This window comes from Pteronotus mesoamericanus, unplaced genomic scaffold (genome assembly GCF_021234165.1).
Source record: "Pteronotus mesoamericanus isolate MK-2021 breed Mesoamerican mustached bat unplaced genomic scaffold, CSHL_Meso_final contig_173, whole genome shotgun sequence".
NCBI lineage: Eukaryota > Metazoa > Chordata > Mammalia > Chiroptera > Mormoopidae > Pteronotus > Pteronotus mesoamericanus.
Window position 1 is genome coordinate 3,314,097 of NW_026555072.1, and position 23,181 is coordinate 3,337,277.

At 40.6% G+C, this 23,181-nt stretch overlaps 1 protein-coding gene across 1 annotated transcript in view; it reads right to left on the reverse strand.

Annotated features, from left to right (window-relative positions):
* Nucleotides 1–23,181, reverse strand: part of CHST7 (carbohydrate sulfotransferase 7) — a 38,209-nt gene that overhangs the window by 12,413 nt on the left and 2,615 nt on the right. The window lies entirely within an intron of this gene.

The following is a 23,181-nucleotide window of genomic DNA, read 5'->3' on the forward strand; positions in this document are numbered from 1 at the left end:
AGTAAAGAAAAAACAAATAAATAAAAAGACCTGCCTACTACCATAGAAGTTTAATCTACAAAGCCAGGACATATAGACGGATGAATTGAAACAGACGTAAAAAAAAAAAAAATAGACTCTCATAAAAATGGGAAGAAAAAGAAGTTCCCCCCAAATGAGGGGAAAGGAGGAATCCTCACAGAGAGAGCTAAATGAAATAGGGGAAAGGGAACTATCAGATATTGAATTCAAAACAATGGCTCTAAAGAAGCTCAATGAGCTCAGCCAGCTCAAAGATAACTATGAGAAACTATCAGGAACCTATGGCAAACAATATCAACCTGAAAAGGACACAGAAACTATCAAGAAGACATAAGATGATATGAAGAACACCACTTCTGAATTGAAGAAGACAGTAGAAGGAATCAAAATCAGGCTAGATGAAGCCGGAGATCGAATCAGGGAACTAGAGGATAAGGTAGAAAAAACTCTCAGAAAGAGTAAGAAATGGAAAAGAGACTCAAAAATAATGAAGAGGCATTTAGGGAAATGCAGGACAACCTGAAATGCAATAATATCCGCATAATAGGGATACCAGAAGGAGAAGAAGAGGAGCAAGGGATAGAGAAACTCTTTGAAAAAGTAATGATGGAAAACTTCACCAATCTGAGGAAAGAAAAGGTCTCATGGGGCAGGAAGCATAGAGGGCCCCATTCAAGAGAAACGCAATGAGGCCCACTCGAAGATACATCATCATTAAAATGGCAACTATCAAAGACAAAGAGAGAATCCTAAAGGCAGCAAGGGAGAAACAAGTAGTAACATACAAGGGAGCCCTGATATGGCCAGCAGCTGATTTCTCAACAGAAACATTACAAGCCAGAAGAGAATGGCAAGATATATTCCAAGTAATGAAAAGCAAAAGCCTACAACGAAGGCTGCTCTACCCAGCAAGTCTCTCAATTAAAAGAGAAGGGGAAATAAGGACTTTCCCAGACAAGAGAAGGCAAAAAGAATACATCTCCACTAAACTAGCACTATAAGATATGCTAAAGGGACTGCTTTAAGAAGACAAAGGAAAAGAGAAAGAGAAAAACACAGGTACAAAAAGAAAAAAGGAATAAGTTTCTATCAATAATAACTCTCAATGTAAATAGACTAAATGCCCCAATCAAAAGACGCAGGATAGCTAAACGGATGAGAAAACATAGTCCACACATAAGCTGCCTACAAGAGACCCATCTCAGAGCAAAAACATACACAGATTGAAAGTAAAGGGATGGAAAATAATATTCCAGGCAAACGGGCAAGAAAAGAAAGCAGGAGTATCAATATTTATATCAGACAAAATAGATTTCAAAACAAAGGCCATAAAAAGAGACCTAGAGTGACACTTTATAATACTTAAAGGAAGAGTCCATCAAGAAGACATAAACATTGTAAACTTATATGCATCCAACATAGGAGCACCCAAATAAGGAAAATCTTGGACAACTTCAAAAAAGATATAGACAGCAACACACTGATAGTAGGGGATTTCAACACCCCACTGTCAAAAATGGACAGATCTTCCAAACAAAAAATCAACAAGGATATTGTGGAGCTGAATGACACACTGAATCATATGGACTTCACTGACATATATAGAACCTTATGTCACAAAGAAGCCAAATACACATTGTTTTTAAATGCACATGAAACTTTTTCAAAGATAGACCACATGATAGGACACAAAGCAAGCCTCAACAAATTCAGGAAAATTGAAATAATACCAAGCTTTTCCTCAGACCACAATGGCTTGAAATAGGAAATCAACCTCAAAGAGAAACCTCAAAAACCTGCAAACTCATGGAGACTAAGCAGTACACTATTAAACAATGAAAGGTTCAATAATGAGATAAGAGAAGAAATCAAAAAGCTTCTCGAAACAAATGAAAATGAACAGACAACAATCCAAAATCTATGGGACACAGCAAAGGCAGTCCTGAGAAGGAAGTTCATAACAATAAAGGCCTTTCTAAAAAAGATAGAAACATTTCAAATAAAAGACCTAACACTACAACTTCAAGAACTGGAGAAACAACAGCAAATAAATCCCAGAGCAAGTAGAAGGAAGGAAATAGTCAAGATTAGAGCAGAACTGAATGACATAGAGACGAAAAGAACAATTCAGAGGATCAACCAATCCAGAAGCTGGTTCTTTGAAAAGATAAATAAAATTGACAAGCCTTTAAGCAGACTCACCAAGAAAAAAAGAGAGAGGACCCAAACAAATAATATCAGAAATGAAAGTGGAGAAATAGCAACTGATACGACAGAAATACAAAGGATTGTAAAAAACTACTATGAACACGTATATGCCAAGACACTTGAAAACCTGGATGAAATGGACAAATTTCTAGAAACATATAATCTTCCAACACTGAAGGAGGAATAAACAGAAAGCTTGAACAGACCGATAACAGCTGGGGAAATTGAAGCAGTCATCAAGAAACTCCCGGCACACAAAAGCCCAGGGCCGGACGGTTTCACAGGAGAATTTTACAAAACATTTAAGGAAGAGCTAACCCCTGTCCTTCTCAGACTCTTCCAAAATATTCAAGAGGAGGGAAGACTCCCAGACTCTTTCTATGAGGCCAGCATCACCCTCACCCCAAAACCAGAAAAAGACCCTACAAAGAAAGAAAACTACAGGCCAAATTCGCTCATGAACATAGACGCTAATATCCTCAACAAAATAATGGCAAACTGCATCCAGCAATACATTAAAAAGATTATCCACCATGATCAAGTGGGATTCATCCCAGGGATGCAGGGATGGTTCAATATACACAAATCAGTAAACGTGATACATCACATAAACAAAAGACAAGACAAAAACCACATGATCATATCGATAGACACAGAAAAAGCATTTGATAAGGTACAGCACCCATTTATGATTAAAACACCCAGCAAAATGGGAATAAATGGGGCATTCCTCAACATAATAAAGGCCATATATGAAAAACCTACAGCCAACTTCATATTCAACGGGCAAAAACTAAAAGCTTTCCCAGTTAGATTGGGAACACAACAAGGATGTCCGCTTTCACCACTTCTTTTCAACATGGTATTGGAAGTCCTAGCCACAGCGGTCAGACAAGAAAATGAAATAAAAAGCATCCAAATAGGAAAGGAGGAAATAAAGCTATCATTGTTTGCAGATGACATGATAGTGTACATAGAAAACCCTGTAGACTCTACCAAAAAATTACTCAACCTAATAAGTGATTTTGGCAAAACAGCAGGATACAAAGTCAATATTCAGAAATCAAAGGCATTTTTGTACACCAGCAATGAAATAGAAGAAGAAATCAGGAAAAATATACCATTCGATATAGCAAGAAGAAAATGAAGTACCTAGGAATAAACTTAACAAAGAGGTAAAAGACCTATATGAAGAAAACTGTACAACATTGAAGAAAGAAATTAAGGAAGACACAAATAAATGGAAGCATATATCATGCTCATGGATTGGAAAAATTAAAATCAACAAAATGTCCATACTACCCAAAGCAATTTATAGATTCAACGCAATCCCTATTAAGATACCAATGACATATCTCACAGAAATAGAAGAGACATTTTAAAAATTTATATGGAACCATAAACGACCCCAAATAGCCTCAGCAATTTAGAGAAAGAAATACAAAGTAGGAGGGATCACAATACCGGACATCAAACTCTACTACAAAGCCACTATACTCAAAACAATCTGGTACTGGCACAAGAACAGACCCATAGACCAGTGGAAGAGAATAGGAAGCCCAGAAATAAGCCCAGGTCTGTATGGGTAACTAATATTTGACAAAGGGGGCAGAAGCATAAAATGGAGCAGTAATAGCCTCTTCAACAAATGGTGTTGGGAGAACTGGATGGCTTCATGCAAAAAATTGAAATTGGATCATCAGCTGACACCATACACAAAAATAAACTCAAGATGGATAAAATACTGAAATATAAGTCGCAACACCATCAAAGTCCTAGAGGAGAACATTGGCAGGAAACTCTCAGATATCCCACGCAGCAATTTTTTCACTGATCTTTCTCCTAGAGCAAGGGACATATAAGAAAGAATAAACAAGTGGGACCTCATCAAAATAAGAAGTTTCTGCACGGCAAAAGAAAACATCAGCAAAATGAAAAGGGAGCCAACTGTATGGGAAAATATATTCGCTAATGATACGTCAGATAGAGGTTTGATCTCCAAGATATATAAAGAACTCACTCGACTCCACTCCAAGAAGACAAACGATCCAATCAAAACATGGGCAAAGGACCTGGGCAGACGCTTTTCCAAGGAGGAGATACAGAGGGCCCATAGACATTTGAAAGGATGCTCAGCATCACTAGCCATCAGAGAAATGCAGATCAAAACCACCATGAGGTACCACCTCATACTGGTCAGAATGGCCACCATAAACAGATCCACAAACAACAGGTGCTGGGGAGGCTGTGGAGAAAAGGGAACCCTAGTCCACTCTTGGTGGGAATGCAGACTGGTGCAGCCACTGTGGAAAGCAGTGTGGAACATCCTCAAAAAGCTAAAAATGGAACTGCCCTTTGACCCAGTGACTCCCCTGCTGGGACTATACCCTAAGAATCCCAAAATGCCAATTCAAAAGAACCTATGCACCTCAATATTCATAGCAGCACAATTTACAATAGCCCAGTGTTGGAAGCAACCTAAATGTCCATCAGTAGACGATCGGATCAAAAATTATGGTATATTTACAGAATGGAATAGTACGCAGCAGAAAGAAAAAAGAAGTATTGCACTTCATAACAGCATGTACCAAACTAGAGAGCATTATGCTAAGCGAAATAAGTCACGAGGTGAAGGACAAATACCATATGACCTCACCTATAAGCGGAACCTAACCAACAAAAGATGCAAGGAAAAGAAGACCAGCAACACTGAAAAAAAAAAAAAAACAACAAAGAGGGAAGGAGACGGGGTAGGCAGGGAAAATGAAGCAAAGGGGCCATTCAAGGAACATATAGCAAGGACTCATGGACAAACCCAAAGTGGGGAAGGATTCAGGGAGGGAGAGGTAGAATGTAGGGCGGGGGAATGTGGTGGGAGGTAGGCGGAGACAAATGTATTTGAAAAAATAAATTTAAAAATTAAAATATATCTAACTAAAAAAAAATCCCTGTTTGCAGATGATATGATTATATACATAGAAATCCCAAGGATAAATGTAGCAAAAACCCACGTGAATTGAGAAAGTTTTCAGGACACAAAATTAATATTTAAAAATCAATATTATTTATATATACTGTAAATGAATATCTTGAAACTAAATTTTAAAACTTATACTGTGTATAATCATTGAAAAGAAATTAAATATTTGGGTATAAATTGAACAAGTAAAGGACTGATACATTGAACACTACAAAACACCAATAAAAGAAATCAAACAAGATATAAAACAGTAGAAAGACAGAAATATGTTCATGGATTAGACGACTCAACATAGTAAAGGTGTCAATTTTCCCCAAATTGATCTATAGCTTTAATGAAATTCCTATGTAAGTCCATCAATGCCTTTTGTAGAGACAAGGTTATTCTAAAATTTACATGGAAAATCAAAGAAACTAGAATAGCTAAAATCTTTTTTAAAAAAGAATAAAGTAGTAAATAATTACACTATTAAATGCTTGTTAAACTACATGTAACTACATTAATTAAAACAGTGTGGTATTAGAAGGACAGATTCATAGATCAATGGAGAAGGAAAATCCCTCAAAACAGATATACTTATGTGAACAGCTGATTATTGACATAGGGGGAAAAGCAATTCATTGGAGAAAGAACAGTCTTTACACGCACACTGGCAAAAATAAATAAATAAATAAACCTTTACCGAAATCTCACACTTTGTATGAAAATTAACTCAAAATAAAGCATAGAATTAAATGAAGTCACAGACAGGCTTATCTTAAAATTTGTAAGACAAAATAAAAAATACTAAACTATTACAAGAAAACATAGGAGTTAGGAGAGAGATAAGATGGTGGAGGAGTAAGTAGAAACTACACTAACCTCCTCACAGGACCAATCTGGAATTACAACTAAACTGTAGAGAAATCATCTTGAATGATCAAGTGAACACTAGATGGAGAGAAGCCTTACAACCACGGACAGACAGAAGAAAAAACACTTCAGCACAAAGTGAGTGGTATGGCGTGCAGAGAAGACACAAAAGGGCTGGCTGGGCTCCCACCAGTGGCAGCTAAAGACCTGGAGGGATATTTCAGTGGCCTGAGGGTTTTCCCTGAGAAGTGTACAATCTAAACCCCAAGCTGGGCTCTGCAGCCTATGGGCACCAGAGCTAGAAAGGAATGCAGTTAACATGCAGCTGTGAAAAACAGCAGGGTTTCTGTCCGCCAGGGAGAGACCACTGGAGACTCAGAAAGCCTCTTTAATAGTCCAACACACAAAATTTCGTTTTCAGCCACTTACCCAGGGTTCTGGCAGAGGGAGGGCAGAGTGGACTAGAGATGCTTGAGGACAGTCTGGGGACGATGGCTCTGGGAAGAGAAATGAAGGAACAGCCACCAGGATCCCTGTGCTGAGTCATTTCCCATACTGCAGGAGCTATCTCTCTCAGGCCAAACACTCCTCTCTGAATGGCATCAGCCTGAGGGGAAGCAATAGCCCTGAATGCAGGAATTACTCTGCCCCACCCTGTGGAGCATAAGCAAGGCTGCTGAATACAGCTGGAGGATATATACTGATTAGTTTAACAAATAAGGCAGATCTCTGGGAGCTCTATGAGACTTCAGCCGACCCTCCCTAGGGCCTGGTGCTGATAAAATCCAGCCTTTGGGCACAGTCTTGTTCTTTCTGCACATAAAGAATACCAGCAGAGAGAGCCACATGCTATAGATCGCTGACAGCTCCATACGGGTAGACCAGGGCCAGTCACAAGAAGTGTCTCACAAAGGCACACACCAGAATCTTTGCAGATCTACCTAATAAAAAGAAGCAAATATAAAGAAGCGGCCAAAACGCAAAGACAAAGAAACAGATCCCAAATGAAAATGCAGGAGAATTCTCCAGAAGAACTAGATGAAATGGAGGCAAGCAATTCATCAGATAGAGAGTTAAGAGTAATGATTATAAGGATACTAAACAGCCCGAAAAAAGACATAAAAACCATAAAAAGGGACTGGTCAGAAATAAATAATGCAGTATCTGAAGTAAATAATAAAGTGGAAGGAATAAACAGTAGGTTAGGTTAAGTGGAGGATGGAATCAGTGATTTGGAAGACAAGGTAGAAAAAAACACCCAGCCAGAGCAGGAAAAAGAAAACAGAATTTTTTTTAAATTTTATTTTATTTTTTCAAATATATTTGTCTCTGCCTCCCCCACACCACTTTCCCTTGCCCCCTCCCCTTCCTTCCCTCCCTCAGCTCTTCCCCTTTGGTTTTGTCCATGAGTCCTTGTTATATGTTCCTTGACTTTCCCCTTCCCTTCCTTTTCCCCGCCGCCCTCCCTCCTTCCCTCTTGTCTCTGTTGATTTCTTTTCCTTTCGTGTTGCTGGTCTTATTTTCCTTGCAACTTTGTATTGTCAGTTAGGTTCCACTTATAGGTGAGATCATATGGTATTTGTCTTTCGCCCACTGGCTTATTTCGCTTAGCATAATGCTCTCCAGTTCCATCCATGTGTCGCGAAGTTTAGTAGTTCTGTTTTTCTTTCTGCTGCGTAGTATTCCAATGTGTATATGTACCATTGTTTTTTGATCCAAATCATCTACTGATGGGCATTTAGGTTGCTTCCAAGACTTGGCTATTGTAAATTCTGCTGCTATGAACACTGGGGTGCATAGGTTCTTTTGTATTGGCGTTCTGGTATTCTTAGGGTATACTCCCAGCAGGGGAATCACTGGATCAAAAGGAAGTTCCATTTCAGCTTTTTGAGGAAATTCCACACTGCTTTCCACAGTGGCTGCACCAATCTGCATTCCCAACAACAGTGGACTAGGGTTCCCTTTTCTCCACACCCTCGCCAGCACCTGTTGTTTGTTGATCTGTTTACAATGACCATTCGGACTGGTGTGAGGTGGTACCTCATGGTGGTTTTGATCTGCATTTCTCTAATTGCTAGTGATGCTGAGCATCCTTTCAAATGTCTCTGGGCCCTCTGTATCTCCTCCTTGGAAAAGCGTCTGCCCAGGTCCTTTGCCCATGTTTTGATTGGATCGTTTGTCTTCTTGGAGTGGAGTCGAGTGAGTTCTTTATATATCTTGGAGATCAAACCTCTATCTGACGTATCATTAGCGAATATATTTTCCCATACAGTTGGCTCCCTTTTCATTTTGCTGATGTTTTCTTTGGCCGTGCAGAAACTTCTTATTTTGATGAGGTCCCACTTGTTTATTCTTTCTTATATGTCCCTTGCTCTAGGAGAAAGATCAGTGAAAAAATTGCTGTGTAGGCTATCTGAGAGTTTCCTGCCAATGTTCTCCTCTAGGACTTTGATGGTGTTGCGACTTATATTTCAGTATTTTATCCATCTTGAGTTTATTTTTGTGTATGGTGTCAGCTGATGATCCAATTTCAATTTTTTGCATGTAGCCATCCAGTTCTCCCAACACCATTTGTTGAAGAGGCTATTACTGCTCCATTTTATGCTTCTGCCCCCTTTGTCAAATATTAGTTACCCATACAGACCTGGGCTTATTTCTGGGCTTTCTATTCTCTTCCACTGGTCTATGGGTCTGTTCTTGTGCCAGTACCAGATTGTTTTGAGTATAGTGGCTTTGTAGTAGAGTTTGATGTCCGGTATTGTGATCCCTCCTACTTTGTATTTCTTTCTCTAAATTGCTGAGGCTATTTGGGGTCGTTTATGGTTCCATATAAATTTTTGAAATGTCTGTTCTATTTCTGTGAAATATGTCATTGGTATCTTAATAGGGATTGCGTTGAATCTATAAATTGCTTTGGGTAGTATGGACATTTTGATGATATTAATTCTTCCAATCCATGAGCACGGTATATGCTTCCATTTATTTGTGGCTTCCTTAATTTCTTTTTCAATGTTGTATAGTTTTCTGCGTACAGGTCTTTTACATCTTTGGTTAAATTTATGCCTAGGTACTTTAGTTTTCTTCCTGCTATATCGAATGGTATTTTTTCTCTGATTTCTTCTTCTTCTATTGCATTGCTGGTGTACAAAAATGCCTTTGATTTCTGAATGTTGACTTTGTATCCTGCCGTTTTGCCAAATTCACTTATTAGGTTGAGGAGTTTTTTGGTAGAGTCTACAGGGTTCTCTATGTACACTATAATGTCATCTCCAAACAACGATAGCTTTATTTCCTCCTTTCCTATTTGGATGCCTTTTATCTCTTTCTCTTGTCTGACCGCTGTGGCTAGGACCTCCAATACGATGATGAAAAGAATCGGTGAGAGCGGACATCCTTTTCGTGTTCCCCATCTTAGTGGGAAAGCTTTCAGTTTTTGCCTGTTGAGTATGATATCGGCTGTAGGTGTTTCATATATGGCCTTTATTACGTTGAGGAATGCCCCATTTATTCCCATTTTTCTGAGTGTTTTGATTATAAATGGGTGCTGTACCTTATCGAATGCTTTTCTGTATCTATCGAGATGATCATGTGTTTTTTGTCTTTTCTTTTATTCATGTGATGTATCACATTTACTGATTTGCGTATATTGAACCATCCCTGCATGCCTCAGATGAATCCCACTTGATCATGGTGGATAATCTTTTTAATGTATTGCTGGATGATGTTTGCCAATATTTGTTGAGGATTTTAGCATCTATGTTCATCAGCGAAATTGGCCTGTAGTTTTTTTTCTTTGTAGGGTCTTTATCTGGTTTTGGGGTGAGGGTGATGCTGGCCTCATAGAAAGAGTCTGGGAGTCTTTCCTCCTCTTGGATTTTTTGGAATAGTCTGAGAAGGACAGGGGTTAGCTCTTCCTTAAATGTTTTGTAAAATTCTCCTGTGAAACCGTCCGGCCCTGGGCTTTTGTGTGCCGGGAGTTTCTTGATGACTGCTTCAATTTCCCCAGCTGTTATCGGTCTGTTCAAGCTTTGTTTATTCCTCCTTCAGTGTTGGAAGATTATATGTTTCTAGAAATTTGTCCATTTCATCCAGGTTTTCAAGTTTCTTGGCATATACGTGTTCATAGTGTTTTTTATAATCCTTTGTATTTCTGTCGTATCAGTTGCTATTTCTCCACTTTCATTTCTGATATTATTTGTTTGGGTCCTCTCTCTTTTTTTCTTGGTGAGTCTGCTTAAAGGCTTGTCAATTTTATTTATCTTTTCAAAGAACCAGCTTCTGGATTGGTTGATCCTCTGAATTGTTCTTTTCGTCTCTATGTCATTCAGTTCTGCTCTCATCTTGACTATTTCCTTCCTTCTCCTTGCTCTGGGATTTATTTGCTGTTGTTTCTCCAGTTCTTGAAGTTGTAGTGTTAGGTCTTTTATTTGAAATGTTTCTATCTTTTTTAGAAAGGCCTTTATTGTTATGAACTTCCTTCTCAGGACTGCCTTTGCTGTGTCCCATAGGTTTTGGACTGTTGTCTCTTCATTTTCATTTGTTTCCAGAAATTTTTTGATTTCTTCTCTTATCTCATTATTGATCCATTCATTGTTCAATAGTGTACTGCTCAGTCTCCATGAGTTTGCAGGTTTTTGAAGTTTCTCTTTGAGGTTGATTTCCAGTTTCAATCCCTTGTGTTCTGAGAAAAAATTTGGCATTATTTCAATTTTCCTGAATTTGCTGAGGTTTGCTTTGTGTCCTATCATGTGGTCTATCTTTGAAAAACTGCCATGAGCATTTGAAAAAGAATATGTATTTTTCTTCTTTGGGATGTAAGGTTCTAAAAATGTCAGTTAAGTCTCTTTGATTCAGTGTATCATTCAGCACCAGAATATGTTTATTAATGTTTTGTTTGGAAGATCTGTCCATTTTTGACAGTGCGGTGTTGAAATCCCCTACTATCAGTGTGTTGCTGTCTGTATCTTTTTTGATGTCGTCCAACAATTTCCTCATAAACTTGGGGGCTCCTATGTTGGGAGCATATAAGGTTACAATGTTGATGTCTTCTTGATAGATTCTTCCTTTAAGTATGATAAAGTGCCCCTCTGGGTCTCTTTTTATGGCCTTTGTTTTGAAATCTACTTTGTCTGATACAAGTATGGCAAATCTGGCCTTTTTCTCATGCCCATTTGCTTGGAATATTTTTTTCCGTCCCTTTGCTTTCAATCTGTGTAGGTCTCTTGCTCTGAGGTGGGTCTCTTGTAGGCAGTATATGTGTGGGTCATGTTTTCTTATCCATTCAGCTACCCTGTGTCTTTTGATTGGGCTATTTAGTCCATTCACATTGAGAGATATTACTGATAGAAACTTACTCATCTTTTCTCCTTGTACCTGTGTTCGTCTCTCTCATTCTTTTCCTTCATCTGCTTAAACCAGTCCCCTTAGCATATCTTGGAGTGCTGGTTTGGTAGAGATGTATTCTTTTAGCCCTCTCTTGTCTGGGAAACTCCGTATTTCCCCTTCTTTTTTAATTGAGAGCCTTGCTGGTTAGAGCAGCCTTGGCTCTAGGCCCTTGCTTTTCATGACTTTGAATATTTGTTGCCAATCCCTTCTGGCTTGTAGTGTTTCTGTTGAGAAGTCAGCTCCTAGCCGTATCAGGGGCCCCCTTGTTTTCCTTCTCCCTTGCTGCCTTGAGGATTCTCTCTTTGTCTTTGATAGTTGCCATTTTAAAATCTACCTGGAAAGCTTCTTTCCACTCAAGTTCATTTTTTAAATAAAATCTCTAGCATTATAACATGAGAGGAGAAGAGAGTCAGGAGCTCTGAAAGATCTATCACTGCCTATGGGATATTTGAAGTACTGTTCTAAAGTCCTGGTAATCCAGTTTAGGAAGCCTGCAGTGTACAGGTGGGAACCTCACAAGGCCCTTTCTTCAGAATAGAAATGGGTTCCTATCCTCCCAGTTTAATCTCTATTTCCTGAATGTCACTGAACCAGGACAGGGATCTTCTTATACCTTCCAGTTCTGATTTATATCTCCATGGAGCCTGTAGCTCCCAAGTTGACTCTAAAAAACTATCAGCAAATTTCCTAAGTGTCGCACTTGCACGGCCGGCTATAGGGGACACACCACCGCGTGGTGGGGCGCCGCAGAGAGCACAGCGCTCCCTGAAACCTGAGGGAAACCGTCTGGGGCTAGTTGAGGTGGGAGCAGGGCTCTGAAACCCGCAGAGCCCGTCCCGGGGTTGTCACGGATGAGGGGGACAAACACAAAGGTACAAACGCTTCTCTGTTTGCTGGGAGAGCAGACAGGGGCACTTCTCTCCTACCAGAGAAGGCCCTGGCACATCCTCCTAATGGGAAAGGCCCCGTTGCCCCTTCTTCCAAGGCTTTTACTGAAAATCTTATCAGTGGGGTATAACAGGAAAGCATAAGTATAATACTCATTACATGCGCAAGGTAAGTTTCACAGAGAATACCTTTAGGAAAACAAGTGACAGGAAATCAGTGATTTACATGGGTCTGAGAGGGAACAAGAATCAACAATAGAGACTATCGATAAGGGGGAAGTAGACTTAAAGGTGTCTTAAAGATATAGGGTAAAAGGTGTAAATAAAGCAAATGTCTTGACAAGGAAAGGGATGTAAATAATGTGAATGTCCTTCACAGCATAAGCTGACCAGAGATTTGAGGGAGGAACAGAGCACACTCTATAGAATTTATTTTCAGGCCTGATTACCCGGCATCTGCCAGATCTGATTTAGGGCTGCTTTCCCCCACCCCGCACGCATTTTTTCAAGCCTGAGCCAGGCGGGGGAAGGAACCACCAAGAGATAAGGAGACTGCTTCTCAGCTGCAATGAGGACTCCAGCCATGTCCAAGCCAAGCCGAGGGGTGTGGGGGCCTTTTCGCCCCTTCTCCATGTCCCCCAATTTCTCATCTGCTGCCAAAATCAGGCCAACGCCTGTCTTAGGTTGAAAACCTCAGTGTGAAGTCCCTTACCCGTCATGGGCTAATTGACCATCCATGGCAAAGCAGAGAGGCAGGGGCTATGCCCCTGTCAGTGGGGGACAGGCCAAGTCTCCTCAGGAGCCTGTTTCTTCAAGGCCTCCTGATTATCTCCAGCCTTGGGGGCCTCCAGCGTGTCAGCAGGGTTACAGCTTCTGAAACCAGGCTGGGTGTTTCCCAACACCTAACATTTTCAGTATTTCTGTTTTATTTAGAATATAAACATGCCCATGAATTCTTAGTGTGATGATCCCCCAAATTCTTAAGCCCCCAGTGCTTTGGGCATAGGATTAAGAATGAAATTCACTCCAGATCCTACTCTTCTTAATGCTGTGGGGGCCCTATTCAGTTGGAGCTAAGAAATATTCAACTTAGGGTGCATATTTAAAAACCAAATACTCAGTTTATCAGCCAGCTGCAGTGCCCGAGGAGCTAGCCTTGCCCTTTCTTCTAAATATTAGATGTTTGACAATGAAGAATTAACTGTTAAACTACTGAACTTTTTGGTTCAAACTATTTCTACTTACCTAGAATTTGGGGAGAATGAAAATGTTTGTTACACCTGAACCACCTGAAACAAGTGTAGACACTAGATACTTCTGGTAATTCCTAAGTCAAAAGTATTTAAAAACCTACCTTGTATGATAATAAAAATAGATAATTCAAAAATTGTCTTAGTAAAATTAACTTTTAGATTCATAGAAATTTTGTGAAGCTAGAACAAAGATCTCAAGGTCCAGGCAGTTCTAAATGTTATTTCTTACTAAATGTTGCAAAGTAGCACAGTATTTTGCAGATACAGCTGTAAACAGGATGAGCTGACAGGAACTCAACTGATGAAAGTAGCCAACTGCAAAGGATGAATCAACATGTAACTGACCAAACAGTGCACAAAAGCAATGGCTAAACCTGGCTTCAGCAAGGCAGGGCTTTGGATATGAATCTCCTGTCTCCTTTACTTGCTGCAAGTAAATAAAACCACCTTGCAACAATCTGCTGCATTTTTCAATAGAGTACCCCAAGCTGTGGAACACCCTGAATTCTTTAACAATTTCTGTAAATCATGCATAAAAGGGTTTTTTAATTTATGGCACTGAAATGTGAAGTCATTTCCTTAATACTAAATTCACAAATTTGCTTGCACTTCTTACAAAATGGTTTGTTTACTTGAAGATTCAAGGTCATACTCTAATGAGCTGGGTGCATTTTGTCACCTTTGCTACAGTTCCCCTGAGTATTTAAATGGCCAGAGCGGCTCTAAATGCAGTTGGTTGACCTACTAATAGCCTCACTGCCATCAAAGGGAAACTTCTTTCTGGGTTAAGGAGCCTGGACTGCAATTGCAAGCAGTTGGCTGTGCTGAACCTCCTGGGGGCAACAGCAGAGTAACTCAGGAAGACACGCTCTCAGCATTTTAATCATACTTTTTCAGCTGGGATGGGGGAGGAGGAAGAGGCAACTTCCTGCTAGCTTTAAAGTTTGAGAAGAGAAGATTCAAGCATATGAACTTGCCGCTCTGCCTCTCTGTGGCCTTCCTGTCCCCTTTCAAATCAGGTACTGAGCCCTAGGCCTCCAGATTGGATCTGGAACTTGCATGGGCACCTTACTTCCCTCCTTAAACTGCACTTGTAGATGTTTACCCACGCTTCAAGTTTTTCTTGGTTTTGCCTAAGGAAGTGGTCACCTGTCCCAGCCCACTTGCTTGTGCCAGGTGCAGCATCCTGCATTTACCACCAAAAGTGACCTGACAGATGCTGAAAGTTGGTGCTGGGACTTGGCACTTGGGCTGAGGGATCTGAGATTTCCGGGTATTCAGCAGGTCCCATTATCACTGGTGAATTATTTTCCAGCCCATTGTAACAGCCTTCCTCCTGAACCCACTCCAGAACAAATGGGCTGAGGACGTTGTTAGCCTCCTTTTCAATGGATAAGTGTTCCTGTAGTGCCTTCTCTAAGCATCTAACCCTGGAACCACCTTCTGTGGATGATGTTACCATCTAAAGCTTATCTGTTAACATGGGTTAAGCTTTCATAACCTTCCTGTTTTCACCTCCAATCAGTGGAACCCAGTGCAGAGGAAAACGGAAATGACTGACAATGTTTACAACAATAGAGCCATTTAGTTACTGATTTTTTAAAATGGGGGCTGTTGAGGGATAATGGTAAAATAATACCTGAAGTATCAGAAATATCAAAGTGCAAGCATTCTTTCATTGTGACTCTAAAGCAAAATGTAATAGGATATTTAGTTTGTTAAAATCTAAGTGCACCCAATAGCCCAATAGCAAGAAATGCACTTTAAACAGCATAAATGTAATAAATCATTTTCAGTCTTTCAATCTGAAAAATTAAGTTGTAGAAGGTGCTATAATACTTATCAATAGTCAATAATAGCTTCAGTTGTATTTAATACCTGAAACAACTCTTGCTTCAAGTGAAAACAGGGACTGAGGGAAACACATACAAAGATATAAACAAACAAAACTCTTGCCTTAGGACTTTGTGGGGAAATCACTTGCTTGGACATGGGCAGCCCATGTTAAGTGGTGAGCTGCCTCCCTATCATCTTCCCTGCCCACAGTGGGAAGAAAAGACCCACTTTTCTGCTCCAGAAATCAGAGTGAAACCTCAATGCATATGAGTCATTAGTCAAGCCCCACAGTCGGTCAGTGCAAAAGTTAAATGGCCATTATATTTCCCCTATAGAATTAAATAATGTTTTCAATTTGATCATACTCATCCCCAACTAAAAATTTCCCAAGTTCTTGAGTTCTCTTGAGGACAAAATAAATAATGCACTCAAAATCATCATTAATAAAATTTGCAAACAACTAGTTTGCCTACTTGACTTTTGTTTTTTCCTTTCATTGAACTGCTCCAAGATATAATTTTAATTGGCATACATAATTGCTTTTGTGAGTAAGGTCATTCCCAGGTCAAATAAGGGAACTGAGTCAGTATTTTATAATACATATTTGATCTCCCACCTGACACATGTTTGTCATCTACCAAGTGGGGGTGGCAGGGGTTAGTGAGGATGTTACCAGGCTGAGACCTGAGCCAGGGCCCTTCCCTCACCAGCTTGTTCCTCTGTTCTTGCCTCACTTGCAAGATGAATTCAAGCAAGAGACAAATGGGTATTGTGGAAACGAGATAGCAACTTCATTTATGAAACACATACGAGCACGAAGATGCAAGCAGGCACCCAGCTAGTCTAGGTGCCCCACATATAGTGGAAATAAATTTGTTAGTAAGTTTGTTCGATACACTTGAGCAGAGGCTACTAGAGGGCACTCAGCTAATCTGAGTGCCCAGGCTATTGGGGTTCAGGGGTTATATACCTTAGCCAGCTTCTAGGTTCCCCCTCTGTATTCCCCTTCTAGACCTATGAGAAGAATGTACAGCAACAAAAGCTCTCTTTCTCAGCTAGTAAAGGCTCTTTGTCTTAGTGGAATTGCTACAGAGGCTCCCTTTCCCAGCACGAGTCTCCTTCTGTACTATCCCTGCTTGTGATGTTCAGAATGTCCAGTAATCTTATTGGACCAGGCTCAGGACTGCTGAGTCAACAGGTGAGACATTTCTCCCACCTCCTCCCTGCCTTAGTCTATTACCTATCCTATGTAACAAGAGAATGGGACTAGGGAGTGACCAGAGCTTGCACCTGCCCCTCAGGCAGCTCTTTGGCCTCCACTGGAGCTGACAGCCAATGGAGTGGCTGAAGGTGGGGTGGGAGCACTGAGGCTGCTGCCCTCATCAGCTTTAGGATTAACAGTTTAGGATGGTTGGTCAGTGGCAGGGGTGTCCAATCTGTGGCCTGCAGGGCGCATGCAGCTCAGGATGGCTGTGATTGCGGCCTAACACAAAATCGTAAATTTACTTAAAACATTATGAGATATTTTGTGATTACGTGTCGCAATGTATTTAATGTGTGGCCCAAGACAACTCTTCTTACAGTGTGGTGCAGGGATGGCAAAAGGTTGGACACCCCTGGACAGACTCTATGCATCAGCTCAAGTCTAGGCCAAGCACTTCAAATAGCTCTCCCTATAGAGTGAGGAGCTGTGTCTGTTCCACCCTTTCTTAGACCTGCCCACAGGCTGGTGGGGATAAAATGGTCCCGTGGCTGAGAGTAGGTTTATGTTGGCACAGGACAGAGGAGCATGTAAACCAGTCCTCCTCAGGGCCTGTAGGATTGCCAGAGATTGCCATACTTAGAAGCAGGACATGGATTTTTTCCTGAGGTTAAAAGTACTTCTCTTTCCCTTTGACTATTGAGAAATAAAAATAGAATTAATTTAAAAGGCATTCAATCATGTTAAGAGTTTTGTTGTTCTTTGGAAGGGTGTTTATTTTCATCCAACCATCTCATTTTTGCAAAATAGCCCCCTCTGCTATCCTTAGCTGTCCTTAGGCAAAAACATGTAACGTTTTTGTAGTTTGCAGAACCTGAATGTGTATTTTTTTCCCTTTATTACATCTGTGTTGGTGATTTATTAGAGCAAGAGACAGCATCTGCTTTTATTGCTTCTAATATCTGTCTATTTACCATATGTCAAACTCCACAGTGTCTGAAAGGAAGTCCTATTTTTAAAACATTATCTTCATCTTAGTATTTTTGGCTCACTGTTCCCATAATTCTGAGGCAATAATACATTCCTTTTGGTAAAGTCTGGTCTTAATCATGGAGAAGGTGACTTCTAAGCCCTGGGACATTTTTCCCTAATGGTCACTGTATTTGTATGTATGTAGGCACTGCTTTAGTTAGCTTCTCAGTTCATGCTGGGGGTTTCTCACAGCTCTCTTCAGTTTATCATCTTCACAAAAGAACTCAGTCTTGCACCCCTACCGACTCCCCATCCTTTACAATAGTTTCTGTAATGGTCTGTATCACCTTCAGTTAGGCTACTTTCTCTGCTTCCAGTCTGCTGAATATTAATTTCTCCAAAGCATCCCACTAGGCATTTGGATTTCAGGTCAGATGAGAAGCTTCCTGATGGCAGGGCCCAGAGACTTCCCTGGGCCCTCACAACTCTCCCTGTGCCTTCTAGGGCTCCTTTTAACACTCCTGTGATAGGAGTGTTAACAGAAAGGGCTTTCATTCAATGAGTAAAAACAAGTCTCCTTCAGTGGTTATTTTTGGCATGTGACTCTTCAGGGAGGAGAATCTATTTGTTCCAAAAAGGGTCAGCATGGAAGTTAAACATGATGGCTGTTTTTCACTGCCTCTTAATCTCCTAATTTTAAATATTCACTATCAGATGATGCTCCAATTTCTTCTTAGTATCCAGCATGACGGTCTTTAATGTGAACAAGGCCAGGTACAAAAATGTCAAACTGGCCCGCCAAACCAATGGGCCAAGGCAGGCAGGGAGCAAAACTGAAGGACCCCAATTCTCACAAAGACATCACTGAGCCCTGCAACTTTTCTCCAATTGAAACTGCTTCCTATTCAGTTCCAAAACAGTTCACTTCCCTGTGTTCTTGAACTTGGGCCAGGGTTGTTTCTTAGTCCTTACTGTTCTTCCTCTATACTGCACCTAAACAGAAATGTTTCTTTCAGTAGAGCAAGTTCCCTCACTTCCACTATGAAGTAAGAGAATGAGGAGCCAGGAAGCCCTCACACAGAGAGAGGTTCATTTGTTAAGTCACCTTGTTTGACTAGAATGTCAGACACAAGAAAGCAAGACCAATTTAGGTTTTTTTAGTTTCATTCTTTTCTGTGTTGCTCATGCTGTGAGCAGGCTGAGAAAAGACATACTGAGGAATTTTAAGCCAGCTGCTTATAAGTTTTTTAAGAGCATCTTTCCCAACTATTTATATTACATTTGTATTCATGGGAAGAAAATCTCTGCCTAGATAAAAACAAAACAAACAAAAAAACCCTCTTTGAAAACTCTATAAATCCTGCCTCAGCAACTGCAAATGGACACTTCTGCCCTCCCCTAGACTACAAGGAGAGCTCTCTAGAGCAGAGAGAAAATGTATGAAGAGGTAAACCTTATTTAAAATCAGCCTAATTTTCCCCATATAGTGTCCTGCAATTGTTGAAATTCAAGTGAATAGGTATAATCCAATGCAAAAGTACCAGAAGAGCATCTTAACAAGAACCTTGCTAAAACCTAACTGCATATATAACTGTGGTTTTAAAAAGGGATGATCATTTATATTTCAAAATGTATCCAGTCCTTCAAAAGAATCACAAAAAAATGACTTTCCAAATACACGTGGACTGCAGAAGGACTAAGAAGTTGATGATATCTCTGCATCCTGGTTCCCACAAATAACCTTAGATGTGAAGCAATCATGCATTGTCTGAGATGAACTGTAGGGTCAGCACCAGGGTACTGGGAAGAAGGATTTTCTATCCATCATACTAGCCAGTATGAAAAAAATTAGATAAAGTCCATGCTGCTGAAAGTGTATGAAACAGACACCCCAAAAAGAGCCTGTGGGAGTGAAAGTTGGTGCGACTCTGAAGACTTTACTTCTTCAAAATGTACAAAGCATATAGCCTTTCTACATACGGTCATCCTACCTGTATCTCAATTTTTTAAATTTTAAGGAATTAAAAAGAAAAAGATTTAGCTACCTAAAAGGCTATATATTTCTGTTTAAATTTGCATAAAACATTTCTAGACATTTATTACAAGAAATGTAGTGGTTGCTTCTAGGAAGTGAGATTGGCAGGTATTTTGTATCTTTGCATATGTTGAACTTTTTTTCACCACATGCATGTATTTTATAATATTTGTAAAACACTACTTCCAACATAGCACCTGATTTTTACTCTCTGGCTGTGTTATCCTTGACAATTGCCCAAACTGTCTCAGCTTGTTTCACCATTCATAAAATGGGGTACTGTCTACCTCTTAAAGCTAAGATAGAGCTAATTCAGACACAAGTAACAGTGCACAAAATAGGCACTCAATAAATGTCATCTCCCCTTAGAAGTAAGAAACCTTGCGAATCCTCTTAATTCAACCACCTCTTATTATTATGAAAAACACTAACGCCAAAAAGGCTGAGGGCTCTGACCAGTGTGGCTCAATTGGTTGGGCGTCATCCCGCAAGCAAAAGGTCTTGCTATAGCTGCTTGAGTTTCATTCCCGGTCAGAGCGTGTGCCCTGTCGGGGCAACTATGAAAGGCAAGCAATCAATGTTTCTCTCTGACATTGATGTTTCTTTCCCTCTCTTTCTCCCTCCCTTCCCCTCTCTCCAGAAATAAATAAATAAAACCTTTAGAAAAAAAGGCTTAGGGACTTGCCCAAGGTAGATCAAGTAGTAACCAGGTAAGCCAGGCCCTGATGCCTGGGTTCCTGCCATCCCAATATAAAAACTGATTTCATATGAGCCAAGGAATGGCCCTGTTACTGCGTTATGGCCACAAATCACTATGCAGGATGAGCTTCCTCCTCTGCCCGGTCACCAGACTTCATGAATCTTGATTTTTCCTAAACACCAAATCCACTGTGAAATGATGGGGTCCTCTGGGAAGGCAGCTCCAAGAATGTCCTGGTCAAAGGCAGCACTAACTTCACAGGGGAGCAATAGGAATTTGGATGTGGATGTGCTTTGACTTTCAAAATGCTTTGTTAGGGACTTGGTGGTGCCTGGTCATTTATTTTTCTGTTTGGATGACTTCCGCAGAAAGAAATCTTTTTGACTGCTGCGGCTTAGGTCACAGTTCATTTACCTCTTTTCCTAATTTCATTCAAAGAGTCCATCCATACTGTCAAATAAAGAAAGGCCAGAGTGTCTGAAATGCCTATGGAAATGAAACCCTGGGTCCTGCCAAGGGTAGAGGTCAAAGGGAGACATGCTGAAAAGGATAGGACAGCATATCAGTCTGCTCAGAACTCCAATAGATAGTGTAAAAGGATGGATTACTAGATAAGGAGTACAGACAACAAAGCATTTGAAGGAATGTGAGAGGGTGATAAGTGGATCCGTAAATAATTTAAGGCATTTTTCCCTTTCCTTATTAACATCCTATAGCTGCTTGGAATTTCACAGTTCCAAGTTATTTCACATAAATTATTGTAGCACAGTTTGCTGCTCATTAACAGCCCCCATCCTGATCTTGTCCAAGTGGCAACAACTGAGGTCAGGGGATGAATCATGACTGGTCCAAATCAGGGGTCCTCAATTTACCTTATAGTACAGTCACCTGGGGAGCCTTTTAAACCATCCCAGTGCCTGGACCCCACCCCAGATCAATTACATCAGTATCTCTAGGAGTGGAACTCAGGTATTGACATGAAAAATAAAAGCCCCTCAGATGAATGTGATGTGGTCTGAGCCGATCATGACAATCCTAGTGCCTTTCACCAACTTTTTGGCTAGAGCAGACCATGTGACCCAGTGAAACATAAAAGAAGTAGGCTGGGGGCAGGGGGTTCTGGGAAAGGTTTCTATAAGCAGACTGAAGGAAAGAGAGCCACACACTCATAAGGGAAAACTCCACCACTCTTTACCTGCTAACCAGTTTCCTTCCTTTCTGCATTTTAATAACCCTGCGTAGTTGCGTGAGAAAGTGCTGTTTGCTGCTGAGGCTACCATCTTGTGACAGTGAATGAAATCCAAAAAGATATAAAAGATGGAAATGACTTGGGTCTTGGTGACTTGGTTCAGGATGCTGAGGTCACCAGCTAACCCTAAAAAAAAAATCGCAGTGACTCCCTGGCAAATCCTGGTTGTCAGGTATGGACCATCTAGAGGTTACTCGGGTCAATTCAGGTGTAGCCCTTCTTCACTGATGAGCTGAGGACATGCTCAGATGCCCTGTGAGGACAGCCATGGGGTAGATGGCTGTAGAGTTACCAGCTTTTCTGTGTAGGTTGGCCGCTCAGGGATATTTTATTGATTTGTTCAGTGGCTGGAGCATATTAGTAATAAAGTTAAATGTAATTCCCACCTGGCTGGAGTACCAAAGGTGCTGCCAGGGCATGCTAAGTGGATGGGGGGGGGGGCGCATGTAAGAGTGTGTCATATTGGAGAGCTCTGGAGTTGAACACCAAAGCTGCTCCACCGTAACCAACCCAGGTGTGTATTTGAGCAAATTATGTGACTTGTCTAAGTCTCCAGTTCCTCATTTGTAAAATTGATAATATGTCAAAATAATGATACATGTACAATGCTTAATTCAACACATGGCACATAATGGCCTCTAACCTTCCGTTCCCAGTCTCTTTCCTTCCCTAGAGTGTGACAGACTTTTAGAAACTCACAAATACAACATTTTAATAAATCCACGGGTTGGTGATGACATTGTAAGTGCCCAATAATTCCAGCAGAAATGTGGGAGGAAGGGATTAGTCAACAAAGTATGAAAGACCCTAAAACTGGCTACTAGATGTCCTTGCAGCCCTTCAGAGAAAGCCCTATAGGCCTTACAAACAGCAGCACCAGTGCCTTCCTCCACAGTCACCCCCACAGACTCTAACTTCCTAGAGGACTAAGCCTTGCCTTCTAAGACTCCTCTCTCTTCTTACCCCATCCCAGTCAGCACTCAGTAAACATTAATGAAAATGAGAAAAATGTGAAAGTTTCTGGGAAATTGTCTGTTCCTAAAGCCATAAAATGCTGTAGCATTTCCCTAGAGAGGGGTTCCCTCTGGCCTCTGAAGGAGGGTTAGGGGCCATTACGTTAACTTCTATCTGTAAATACAAGATTAACAGATGAAAGGATGTTTTTGTTGAGATGTGACAATTCACTCTATGCTTTACCTTCCTTTACTCTAGAAATCAGGAAAGAACACAGACTTCCTAGTAATTATAGAAACTGACCAAAAAAACACACTTGATCACTGGTAGAAAAATCAACCAACTTCTGAAATCTCTCTGAAACAGCTCTATTAACAACAAAGTCCACCTTCATTAACATCTTCAACTTTGTCTTCAGAGCTTCATCCCAGGGGAATCATGAGTTACTCTATAAAATAATGAATGGAAACTTAAGTCACTTCCACCCACCCAGCACTGCTTTTCCTCCTCTGCTGGACTGCACAGTGCAGAAAGCTTGCACCCTTCCACCTCGCACAGAGCTTGGGGAAACCCATCCCCATCCACTAACTAGTTTGCATCATGCAGAACAAAGTCTTCCCCTCAGCCAATGTACAGGCCATACACTAA